We start from the raw sequence: 13,993 nt of genomic DNA, 5'->3' as shown, positions 1-13,993 counted from the left end.
TAAAAAAAAAATAAAAATATTAAAAAAATAGAAAATGACGCCATGTCCATAATAATGAAATAAAATCAAATATTAATATAAGAATAAGATAAGAAAAAAAAATGAAATTTAAAATTTTAAAATTTCGAATTTGAAAATTTCAAAATTTAAAATTTTGAAATTTGAAGTGTTTCGAAAAGACTTTAGGTTTAAAATTTTGATAATTTAAAAATCTTGAAAATTTAAAAATTTAAAAAATTTAGAAACTTTAAAAATATGAAAATTTACAAATTTAAAAATATTGAAGTGTTTCCGAAAGGTTTAGGTTTGAAAATTTGAAAAATTTAAAATTTAAAATTTAAAAATTTTGAATTTTTTTCTTTTAGAAAATTTAACAGTTATAAATTTTAAATAATAAAATATTTATTTCATTTAAGTTAAATTTGTCCTCTCTTCCTTCCTGCGACCTCTTATTTGTAAAAAGGCACTGTGGTTACCGGAAATCAGGATCTGGGAGTGTGCTACGGATTCATCAATCCAGAATTTAATCATTTTTTTCGGATAAGGGGTTATTGTGAAAACAAATTTTGCATAAATTATTGATTTTCGGATTGCTGAATTCGGAAGCCTAATTTTTTTAGGATTGATGGATCAGGAATTTTTTTTTTTTAATTATGGATTTCTGAATCTGGAATGCATATTTCTATTATAGATTGGTGGATCTAGAATGTTTTTTTTTTTAATGATGAATTTTTGAATGTGAAATGCATATTTTGAATTACGAATTGGTGGATACGAAATTTTACCGGAAGTGTCAATCCAAAAAAATTTCAGATTCCATAATCCAAATTGCAAAAAAAAAAAAATACAGTTCAAGTGTATTTTAAGATTTTTAAAAAATAATAGGGAAAATTTGATCTTTGCATAATATTATGGGGTGCGGGAAGAAACTGCCTAATTTTTTTCATTTTATTTCTTTGGTCCAACTCACAAGGCTATAAAAAGCCCACGTAAGAAAATTTCTACAGGGACAAAATGCTAACAAGAGCCTTATGGACCACGGGTAATCCATAAACAATTTTTTTTAAAGTAAAAAAAAAATTACACGAAAATGAAGAAAAACACATTTCCTTAAAAAGTATTTATATACATGACAAACATTTACTTAATCTAAAATCAAAAGTCATGTTAGTATGGACAGGGTTACGGGTCAGAATCATGTCAAGTCAATCAAGTTAGGTCCAAGTCAAATTGAATCGAGTTGAGTATAAATTAAGCTGATACAAGCCAAATTTAAGTTGGATCGAACCCAAGTCAGGTTAGATTCGTATTGGGCTGAGTTAGGTTAGTTCAATTTAGGTCGAGTCCGATTTGAGGCAATTCAGATCATGCTGAGACAGCCTCAACCCAAGTCGGGTCAAGTTGGGTGGACTCGTGTTAGACCAAGTCAAGTTGAGCTCAACTTAGATCAAGCTAAGTTGGATCAAGTTCAGGTCAAGTCGAGTCCAAATTAAGTTAGGTCAGGTTGGAACCATGTCAAGCTAGTTGGGTTGGACATAGGTCAAACTAAGTCTGGCTAAATCTAATTCAGGTTTACGTTAGGTTCCATTGGGTTAGACTCACCGTGTACTTAATTGAGATAGGTTTGAGTAAGACATCCCAAGTTAAACTCATGTTGGGTAATGTTAGGTCGAGCTTAGGTTAAGTCGACCCAATGCTTTATTTTTATCCTAGTTGATCCCGATTCGACATTAAGAGTATATTAATTTTTTTCCAATAAGCTCGGGTAAATAAATTTTTTTTAAGATAAGTAATTAAAAAATATTAAGAGAATAAATTAAATAAATTCAATTTACTTCAATTAATTTATTTTAATATTACTATTATTATTAAATTTAATAATAATTTTTTAAATTCTAATTTACATTTTTTTAAATGATTTTTTACATCAAATTATTTTATCAACTATTTTCTAAATATTTTTCAATCAAATCAATTATAATTATTTTTCAATCAAATTAATTATAATTTTTACACTCTTCTTTTAGACCTTTTTTCTTCTCGATTCTTCAAACAACCTCACTTTTTTATTATATATTTTTTTTTTCTTTTTCACTCATCCCCTTATCCAAAGAAAGTGATAAGCTTCCTATGTTTTGTTTGATAAAAATAAATAATACATTTTTTCCATGGTAATAAATGATAGTTAATTAAAAACTATAAAAAAAATAGTTTATTAACTTATAGCAGCTTTTAATAAATTGAATATTCAATTAAATGTAATACATATAAAAAATCATATAAATAGTGATATATTTAAAGTTATTTTATTTTATTGATAACAGCCTGTTTTAAATCATTATAACTTTTACTTAATTTTAATTCCTTTTGTTAAAGATAAAATGTTTTATTTAATAGTATAATATTAAATGATAAACAATAAAAAAAATATAATAATGAGAATAATAATTTATAATGCTTTGATGTGAAGATGAGAATGAGCATTTTAGAAGGAACTTTTTTACGCTATCGAAAATAAAAGTAAAAAAACTATAGTTAACTAGTAAAATTAGATTTTATCGAAAAACTTTATATGGTTAAAATAAATTTATATAAATTAATAAAATAAATTATTAGCTAACAAAAGTCTTCATTTTGATGTAGAAGAAACGAGCACTGAATCATTTCAGCATCAAATTCTCAAGTTACGAAGAAAACTTCCCTTTCTGCAGTCAATTTATTTTTTTAATGCATAATTTGCTCACGTGAACTCTAATGTCTGAGCAAAAAACTTGAGAAAATATTATGTATTCAATCATCCTATTAAAATTCCACGTAAAGAAGTCATGAAAATGATCATTAAAAAAAAGTGTGAAAAAGACATTGAAAATAATGTAAAATCATTTCACTATAAAGACAGAAGGGATAGAATTAAGAAGATGCTCTTGTGATCACACCCTCACACTGCCACTCATATATGAAAGTAAAAACCATCTTCACCAGATATTCATTTCTAAGACAATCTTACTATCTGAACTAAATTAACTTAATAAAAAACGTATTAATTTGGTTTGAATATATATATATATAGTATTTTTTAGAAAAAATTATGACTAAAAAATATACCAAATGTTGTAGCTGAAAAGAGTAAAAAAACATGTTTTATTATAAGTAGTTTATATATATATATATATATATATATATATATATTGCATAAAAGTGCATACATAATAATTAGTAGTATAAAAATTCAAGTCATTAACTTGTTTAAGTTTATTATATTTATAAGTTATATCTGAACCAATCATCCTTGATTTTGATTAGTTTAATTTTGCTTGAATTCAAAATCAAGTTAAGAAAATCTAACCAATTATATGTTAGCTGAAGTGAAATCTATTTAGAAATGCATATCAGTATATAAGCATCTTATTTCTTAGAAACAGACAACATCACTACATGGTATTAAAAATTAATTAGAGGTTTTGAATAAGCAACAAAAGATTTAAATACTGTCATAAGTTACCATATCTTCAATCATTAATAAATCCAACCAAGTTTTTCTTCTACGATATTGAACAATAATATCAATATTAATAAATAATTTTTAAAATTTAAAGATCTTAACATTCACCCATCCCTACAAAATACTCTTATCTTCAAGCCTGCAACAGCTTTATCTTAAATTTAAGTAAACATTCTCCTTTTTTTTCAAAAGTTCTCCAAAGAATTAATAAAAAGAATTATTTTTTGAAAATGAGTTGAGAGGTAGTGTTATTTCCTCATAGGCTAATACCATCTCTTGATTCCGCATTTGGGCTAGTCCAATACAACTATACAAGGCCCATTAAGCTATAAATCACATAACATCCCCATAGGACAGAACACCAAATCTCCAAAATTGATTTATGCTAACATATCATGCTAAACACTAAATGTTGGTGTTCCCACAGCTTTGTCAGATCATGTTCAAATATGTTGTCACCGCCAAGCAATAAAGCGAAAGTGAAGCAAAGCAATGGCTGAAAATAATGATGATGAAATTTTGATACAGTTTCATGTTGTAAAGCTCTAAAGAAGACAACCATTCCCTGCTACTACTACAGCTTATGTGGGTCGACTTAAGGATCTCAAAGTTCATCACAATTATGGAGCTTCTGACCAATCCATATATAAGCTAACATAATTGGATTCTGTGGGCTTGGTGATGTGGGAGCACCACTTTAGCCAAAGTAGTGTGACCAAAATAAATTACAGAAATTGAACAAAAAGTTATTGGAGATAGTGTTTGTCAACTTCTCAAGAGAATCAGGTCCAGACAAAATTCAAAAGCATATTATCACAATTCTGAGTGTGAGGTTGAGGTATGATAAGAGAGTGTGCTTATTAATTAGGGTTATGTTATATATGATTATGTTTTGGGGGTGTTGGTGGCTATGTTGCCCCCAATCTACTGCAATTAAGAAGAAAAACGTTTTACTGATGGAAGATCAAACACAATCATTTGTGGTATTCCAAAGATTCCAACCCTTGTCCTCATACCTACCACTTAGCAGGGACAGAGAGGTATCTGAAAAAGTTTGAATGTGACCTCTGAATCTAAGCTTCTCCAATTAATCAACATGGTATTAACACACTGTCACACACAATTGTTATTAGGTTGCTAATATTTTTATTTTAGCAGAAGCATGGAGTGGTTTGGTTTTAGGTACATTTTCCATGATTTGATGAATCCTAAATTATTGTAGGTTGTACTAGAAAACAGTAGCCTTTGGGTGAGGTAGAATTAGAATGATCTGATCCCAACCAAGGGATGAACATGTATAAGGGCTTTTGGGAATTAATGCAAGATGGCTCTTGGACCACTGCTGTCAGTTACTCTGCCATTTGCTAATCATTTTGGTTGGAGAAGAAATTGGGCCTACAAATACATGTCAGATATTGTAATATAAAGTCCCTTTCATTTTAAAATTCACTATAGAAAAATGTTACTTTTGAAAACCCACAATAAAATAAAATAAATGCCACTTTATAATTTTGATACAGTAGAATATAATTTCAAAATTGTTTGACCTTTTCGCATACGACTCAAGTTTCAACAAACAAACAAAAATTCTAGTTATAATCTTAGTGTATTTTTATGTATAATAACATTGAACTAATCAATTATATTTTAATAAATACTTAAATAAGTAGTTATTAAATAATTGTATAAATAAAGTTGATTATTAATATATCACTATCTAAAAGTGGAGTTTTAGTTAAATCCATTTAAATATAATATCAAATTTCATTTAGTGAAGGAAACTAGTTTCTTTATTCATAATAATATTAATATAATTTTTTTTTTCGTTTTACTTGACTGTATATATTCCATATATGTGTGAAACTTATTTGTGTGTTGCATAAAACTTTTACTTTCTAAAATAAATAATTGACACAACAAATATAGTATACTAAAGTAGATTAAAAAAGAACTGCATAGAAAAGGAGATATTATATTGAGTGTGACTTATCAATTTTATTTGATCAAGTTAAATTTTTTATAACATTTACTAACTCGTAATTTATAAATTGTATGCTAGTTCAACTATTAGTAAATTGTAGTTTTCTTTCTTTTCATTTTCCTCTTTAATATTTTAATGCTCTTCCATTTTTTTATTTTTTAATCATTTTCTCTTTTTTCTAACTAAATAAAAAGGTTCACCTAAAATAAACTTACGACTATGTAAGCTAAGTAAATTCATAGACCTTACATTTTATAAATTTGAACCTTAGCTCAATCAATAAACTACTTAACTCACTTTAATTGTTTAAATAATTAAATAATATTAAAAATATCAAGAACTTGATAAGAATCCTATTTGAACAAGACGTAAGATGATATCATAAACAAGTAAAAAAATATAATTATAATACTTTAACTAAAATAACAAAGAACAAAAAATTAACTACTTATATAAAAAGTTTAAAAGTAAAAACATCTTATACTTTTACCCATGGAATAATGTAATATCATCTTTATTTATCTGTTAACATATTAATATAATCAAATTATTAATATATTTATATTTTGAGAGGTAATTATTTTTTATGGAAGCATGACAAAAGAGATATATAAATAAAAATTTATATATATATATATATATTAATTTTCATATTATGCTTTCTTATTTTATTTTATATGATTATTTGTTTATTTATCTATAAATATTTTTTTTCTTAACACTACTAATTTATTTTAGTAGTGGTTGGAGAAAAATATTAATTAGGGATTAATATGAAGGGTGAGAGGAATGTAAAAAGTCACCACAATGAGTTCCTCTAGAATAATTCAATCTTTATGTGCAAAATGAATGTCAAGGTTGAGAGGTTGAGTGTTATTTATAAAAAAAAAACTAAATTATTAACTATATTTATGTTCCAAATGATCTCTGAAAAGATTATGGTAATAAGGGCGAAGAGTGGATTGAGGTAATTTAGTGATATTTTAAAAAAAAAATCATACACAAAAGTAAAATTAAAAAGTGAGATTAAATATAATGTAAATAATATCATATCAAAACAATATATAAATTATATTTTACAATTTCATCAATATAATTAATTTTATTTCATATTAAAAATATTTGAATTAATTTTATAGTAATCAATCGAAATAAATGAATTTTATCATAGTTAACAAAATAACATAAAAAATCTAAAATAATATTCACTTTTTAATCCCTATCAAGCATCCATCTATAATGGTTTTAAATTTTTATTTATAAATGACTTTATTATATTTATTTAATTTAAAAAAAATATTTCTATCATATTTATTTATTGAATAAAACAAATAATTAATATTATAATAAAAAATATATTTAAAAAATATAGATAAACTTAAACGTTATAACTAAAGATAAATTTAATATATAAATAAATAAAATAAATCAGTGTGTAATTAGAAATAAATTAAATAATATTAATTAATGAATTCTTAAATAAAAATAAATTAAATAATATAAATGAGTGTAATTAAAGATAAATTAAATAGACAGATAAATTAAATAATATAAATAAATAAAATGAACTTATATATAATTAAATTAAATAATTTAAATAAATAAAATAAATTATAAGATCTATTTTTCTTTCTCTTCCTTATCTCTCTTTCTTCTCCCTCTCTCTTTTCCATCTTCGGGTACAATTTCATCTTCCCCCATCTCACTAGTTCGTGTCTATATATATGAATTAATTAATGTCTATAATAATTACAAGTAAGATATTTGTAAACAGGTTTATCTCTTCCCAATGGATAATTATTCCATATAAATTTTGTTTGAGATGTGCGGTCTTGGTTTGGAAGAATGCACATGTAGTATAAGTCTCCGTATGGTTTATCGAGCCAATAATTTTTCTCGTAGTTAAGTCTTGCAAAACTCAACCATGTGAAAAAGGAACGATTCAACCATTTAGTGAACTTAATTATCTTACTAACGAATATGAGATTTTAATTATAAAAGTAACGCAAAGAGCATTTTTAAGAGTGATATTGTTATTGAATTTAATCGTACCCGTAGATGAGATGGTCGCAGTTGAGTCTATGGGCAGATTAACATTTGGAATAAATGATGACGATGAAGTGGGTGAAAAATTGTGAATCAGATGCAATGTTGGTTGCTCTGCTATTCCAAATCCATGGTTTCGTAGAAGTAGAATCAATAGACGAGTTATGACAAACAAATTTGCAGCATTTATAAATGCGCCACTTTTACCATTATCGTTGAGCGAGTAAACAACCTTTGTCAATTACTAAATTTGTTCGACAGTGAAACCTTGTAACAGGTTTTCATTGGACTCGTTACTTACTAGTGCCTTCTTTGCAAGATAAGATCTCTTATTTAGCGAATAAGAATACATAGAATGTCAGAGCACATCTTATATCATATAAGAATAATATATAAGAAAATGATATGTAAAAAATGGTAAAAAAAATGATAATGACAATCTACAAATTATTTATAGATAAAAGAATATTTAGATTATATCAACTAGAAATATAGTAAACTTATAATATATAATTAATGCTTATAAATCTCATTTTATTGTAAAATTTTATTTAAAAAAACACAAGTTTGATTGATATCATCCACCAATAATTGTTTCTGTCATTTAAAGAATAAAAAACAAACATTTAAGATAATGATAAATTGGTAATGATTCATATTTATCTACTTTTAAAAAAAGAGATTAGAAAAAGATAAAAAAATCACAATGAGAAAATATAGATTCATGTAACTATCATACCGATAAAACTTTCATATGTAGTGGGTTCTCTGCATGAGGAAATCATTCTTCTTGATCCAATAAGTATAAATATAAGATCCTTCCTACATACATTACCACAAGCATAAAGTTAACTACAAATTTAACATAGAAGAATAACAAACTCCTTAAAAAAAATGTTTCTAACTTCTACTAGTAATTATATATGTCTCGATAGTAGACAATCAGATCTCATGTCTTGGATGTATCATTGCTTTGCCACTAGTTATTCATAACATTTTTTTATTCATAGAAATTATTTCTGAATATCTCATACACATTAAATGCATGCCTATAAAATATCTTAAACAACTATTTTGTCTTTGAGTGTAATATGGTTGCTAATTACCTAATTAGACTTTGTGTTAGCATCACTTAGTGAGTTTATGCACTTTATTGTTGTTCAACTACTTAATTACCCAGAATGCATCAATTTGTGTATACTCTGGCTGAGTAGTTTTAATCATTTTTTATATTTAATTAATTTCAGATGGTGATGTGTCTCAAGGTGAAATTTGAAAGGACTAAATTCTATTTATTGTATATGATTATATTATCACTTAGCTAAGACCTGCACATAATGAAATATCACAGTTAAAAGTTGGATATTAATCACAGGTCACAATTGCCGATGAAATATAAGTGTGAATTTTTATTTTTTATATTAAATAAAAAAACTAAACTCTTTGTTTTAAAATTTTAAATTTAACATAATATGAAGTTTAAATTTAGCAGAAAATCTTGTTTCCTTTTTCGTTTAAATCTACCATATATTGGAAGCTAACCAAACTCTTATATAACTTTTGGTGGCTTATTAATTTTATCAGAGCATAATTATAAAATAAAAAAAATCTCTTTGGAAACTTCCACATTAATTTATTTAATAGATATCAAGGTGTAATTATTTTTTATTGGTGCGTGGGTATGTGGCTCACGTGGATATCATGTGAATCTGATATCTCTGTCTGCAATTTATTTAATCTATCTATCGTTTATTAGTTTATTTAATTTTAAAAAATATTTAACTTTTGACCTATTTGACTTCGAATCTTATTTGAAGACAGAAACTTACAAACAAAATAAAAAAATATGGAAATGTCGCCTTTATTTTAATAATGATTTATCATTTTCCTTTCGGAAGCCTTATAATTTTCAATTTTGATAAAATTCGATATTCCAAGAATTTGTGAGCTCGGGGTGTTCAAAATAGCAAAACTCATTAGGTTGAAGATAATCTAAAATCACTGTTTACAAATTATGCTGTGTCAAATTTGTTGAATTTAAAACACCAATCACTCGTGATTTTAGAATCAAAATAATATTATATTTTATAAACCCTTACTTTTCACATGGGTTATTAATTATTAATTCAAATAATACATGTCTTATTTTCTTTTTCTTTTAAAAGTAATATCTCATTTTGAATTCTTACGTTAAAAATGAAATTTCTATAAGTAGGAGTTCAATTTTAATTTAGTGTTGTTGAAATAGTTATACCTAATATTGCATGACAACTATCACACTTCATACATCAATAATCAATAGACTGATAACTCGAGTGTTTACGACCATTTATCCATAACAATTAATAGTAATTAGTTTTTTAAAACTATTTTACTTCTATATACTTTTTTATCTTCGTATTATTATTTCCATTAATCAAATTTTATTTTATTTTTCATGATATATAAGAAAAAAGAATCATAATAAAAAAATAATTTTATTATATAATTATAATAATTAATAAAAATGTAAAGGATTAAAATAACTATTTTTACATATTTTACTATATTGATAACTTTTAGTACAATATTTCTGATAGTTTCAATAAATTATTTACACTATATACAATTTACTTGATCTTCCCGTTTATTTTTCAGCATTTTATTTGTTATTTATTTTTTATAAAAAAAAATAAAAATAGTAAATGAAATAGGACCGGTTAAATATGTTTTTCATAACTGGACTGGACTATAACGTGAGATTGATAGTTTTTTTTCCTATTTCACACTTTAGACCTTTTAAATAATTGTAGTAAGAAAATGATTGAAATAACTAGTGTTTTTTGTACGTAACAAACAAATTTTCAATATTGTAATATTATAACATTCACATCAGCAACGAGTCAATATAAAATATTTTAACATAAAGAAAATTTGTTTGCCATTAAAAAAATTGACAATAACCAATTCCAATAATTTTTTTACTACAAATATCTAAGAGGTCTCAAATTTAAACTAGAGACGGAGAATAAAATAATTTAATGTGAAATTACAATACCAAAAACATCATTATTTTTAGATTGATTTTTCATCTCCCTTTTACTCTTTAATTCATTTTTTATCTTATTTTCAACTTTTTTTTATTCCTTTTCTGGTTCGATTAACAAAACTACCTTTCAAACAAACTTTACAAGCCTTTTGGACTTAAATTTTTTAATCATTTACATTATATTTGAATTTTGATTTATACTTTTTACATTTTGAAATCTTCTTACATTTTTGCATTTTACTATAATTGGTATTTTCTCTATCTTCTTTTCCAACTTTTTTAATGTTCATTGTGCATTTTTAAGAGTTCATTTAAACGTTTCCGTATTTTATAAATTACTTACCTTAACTAATGTACAGGTTTTTCTTTACATTTAATTATTTCACTTAAATTTTTGTCTTTAATTTTAAAATTGAATAATTCTCAAAGCATATTTTCAATTTCTAGAATTAGAAACGTTTATTTGTACTTTTGTTATCTATGTTTTTTATTATAATTTGTCACCTTATTTTTAACATGTTTTCCATTGTCAAACATTTGTACTGAAAATATTTTTTCTTTCTCATGTATAAATATTTAAAACAATGATACAAATTTTAAAAAAATAATGTGACAATTTTATATATATTTAAGTAAAATAAATAATATCTCTTTACTTTTTAAAAAAACTTTGCAAAATGATTACATATCACAATACATATCAATTTCAATTTGAGTTTCATATCCAATAGATGTACACTAAGATTAATTAATCAAATTAATGCTTGGAGAATAGGTATTTATACTTATTTTTATTTTTTTTTAAAAATTATAATAAATCGATTTTAAAATGTTAAGTAAAACTTAAAATTCACTTATTAATATGATATAAAAATAATTTATAACCTATCATAACTATATTTTATTATTTTTATTAAATTATTCACTATTGAATTTTTATTAAGTCACTTACAAATATATAGTTTATTTTAGATGGTATGGGAAGGTACTATTATTTTATTTTATTTTATTTAAGAATAATTATTTATTAGTTTTAGGAAGATTCATTTTATGATATTTTTAGGAAAAAAAATATGTTTAAAAATGATTTAGAAAATAAAAACAAACTTTTTCTTGATTTTCTTTGTTGTATAAGATTTTAAACATACTTAAACCAAGATAATATGTTATACTAATGAAAATATAACTAAATTGGGTAGAATGGGTTTTCTTTTAAATTTGTTCTAGACCTAATTATATTTACTATTTACAAGTTGACTAGTTTTAAAATGGACATATAAAAAAGGAAAGTAAGGCATTGAAGTTGCTATATGAATTGGTAAATATCATTCTGGTTTGGGATGCGCGAACTTTAAAGAAATGAGACAGCAGAATCATATTTCTTTCTATGTACTATATTCGAACAAAAATAAACAAGAAAGCAATGACACATTAATTAAAGAACAGAAAGAAAAGATAAAAGAAACCAAAAAAGGAAAAGAAATGAAAAATGGAAGTTCTCCAACTATGTACTCACTTAAATTATGACCATAATTAAATGGAGTAATTAGATAATTAATTGCATTGAGCAGTGAAGGACCCTTTAATTATGGCGAAAGATGCCTAAAGACAAGTTAACAACTTGGCTTTACTTCTCTAGCCTGCCCCACATTATTATATTTGCCTTCACTTACTTTTTTGGCACTCCAATAACTTGAACATCGATCTAATTTATGATAAATTAAGAAACTAATTAAAATATAAGTTATATCCTTTTGAATATTGTGAAACCTAACAGATTGAACGAGTAATTGTGTTATGGCACTCCATGTTCTGTGTTCATTGATTAGTGTGACGCAACACCCTCAACTTTCCACTATGCTAGAGTGCCGTTGTGGCACTTTTATTCAATAATGTTATTACAATATATTAAATTTTGAGTTTCCTGTCACATGTCGTAGAAAAAAAATATATGATATATGCTATATTATTTTTTTACTATTTTATTTCTTGTGGTTTTATACTTAGATTAAAAATCATATATTACAAGTATATGTTCAAATGATCTCATATATTCTTGATTTATTTTATGTAGTTTCTAAAAATATATCTTTTACTAATTAAATAATAGTTAATATTATTTTTTTCTCTAAGATGAAGATAAGTTCAAACAAAATACTATTTAATACCATCTTAAAATTTTGAAATATCAACTGATTGAAGTAATTTTCTTAAACGTACTGGACAAAAATTGCATTCAATTATGTGTTAAAATAGGTATTCCCTACTAGAATAGTCACTGTTCAATTTATTAAAGGATTACTTTTGTTATGTACTTATGAACGAACTATAAAAAGCTTAAAAATTGATAAAAAATGTTAAATTAAAAATTGAAAAGTTATTTAAGTTTTAGAGAAAATAATGTGTATATTATGAGTATTGCTATCTGATGCAATAATAGATGCATTATGAGGAGTTTCAACTGACCCCGTAAGTTGGTCTGCCTATATTGGTAGAACCTATATAGACAGAATCAGGAACACACAAACCAATAATACATAGTTTTCTCAAATTTTTAAGATTTTAATATTATTTTTTAGTTAAAATAACTAAATATTTTTTAAATTTATAAGAAATGTAAATTAGTAATTAAATTAATTATTTTATTTTATTTAAATAAAAAACAAATATTTTTTTAAAAAAATCAACAAAACTGAATTCGTACATAAATGGTACAACTTAAGTATTGTTATTTTTACATATACATTCCTTTACTCAAGGTATAAATTCAAAATTAATCATACACAATTAATGTATGTGTAATAAGAATTCAATTAAAATTATTTTTATTATGATAGAGTTTCCAGTAAATTGAATCTGAACCGAAATTATATTCATCTCATACTACTTATTCACATAAAATGGTTCTACTTGCACTCAACCTTTTCAATTTCATTATAACCTTTTGTTACTGATGTTCGTAATATATGCAACAAGTATGATATCCATGAAAAAAAAATCTAATTTTGGTATTAATCATAAGTTAGAATGAAATGGCATTTGGTGTTGGGTGAAGTGAAAGGCAATAAAGATTCTAGGTAACTGTTCCAAGTCAAACCTTTCACCAAACTCTTCTCCAAATTTCTTTGTCAACTCTTACGGACTCAGCGACAGAGACTGCTGGTCATATTTTACGCTTCAAGAATTTGGTGAAAATTTCCCTGTTTTTCTTGTTACTGTTAACTGCTTCACCAATCTTTCATTTTTGGAATGCATATTTTGACCACAATGTCCAATTAAAGCCACAAAAACTAACTCACACTATCACATACCAAAATATCTAGTGGATGACACTTTGGCTTAACAACTCCAGAAAGAAAGCAAAATCTCCCCTTATTATCTGCATTTATGATGTAATGCGAAGGACATAAGAATTTATTTGCTCCTTACTGTTATT

The sequence above is a fragment of the Phaseolus vulgaris genome, chromosome 2 (genome assembly GCF_051622355.1).
Source record: "Phaseolus vulgaris cultivar YP4 chromosome 2, ASM5162235v1, whole genome shotgun sequence".
NCBI classification, from domain to species: Eukaryota; Viridiplantae; Streptophyta; class Magnoliopsida; order Fabales; family Fabaceae; genus Phaseolus; species Phaseolus vulgaris.
This window is presented reverse-complemented; position numbering follows the sequence as displayed.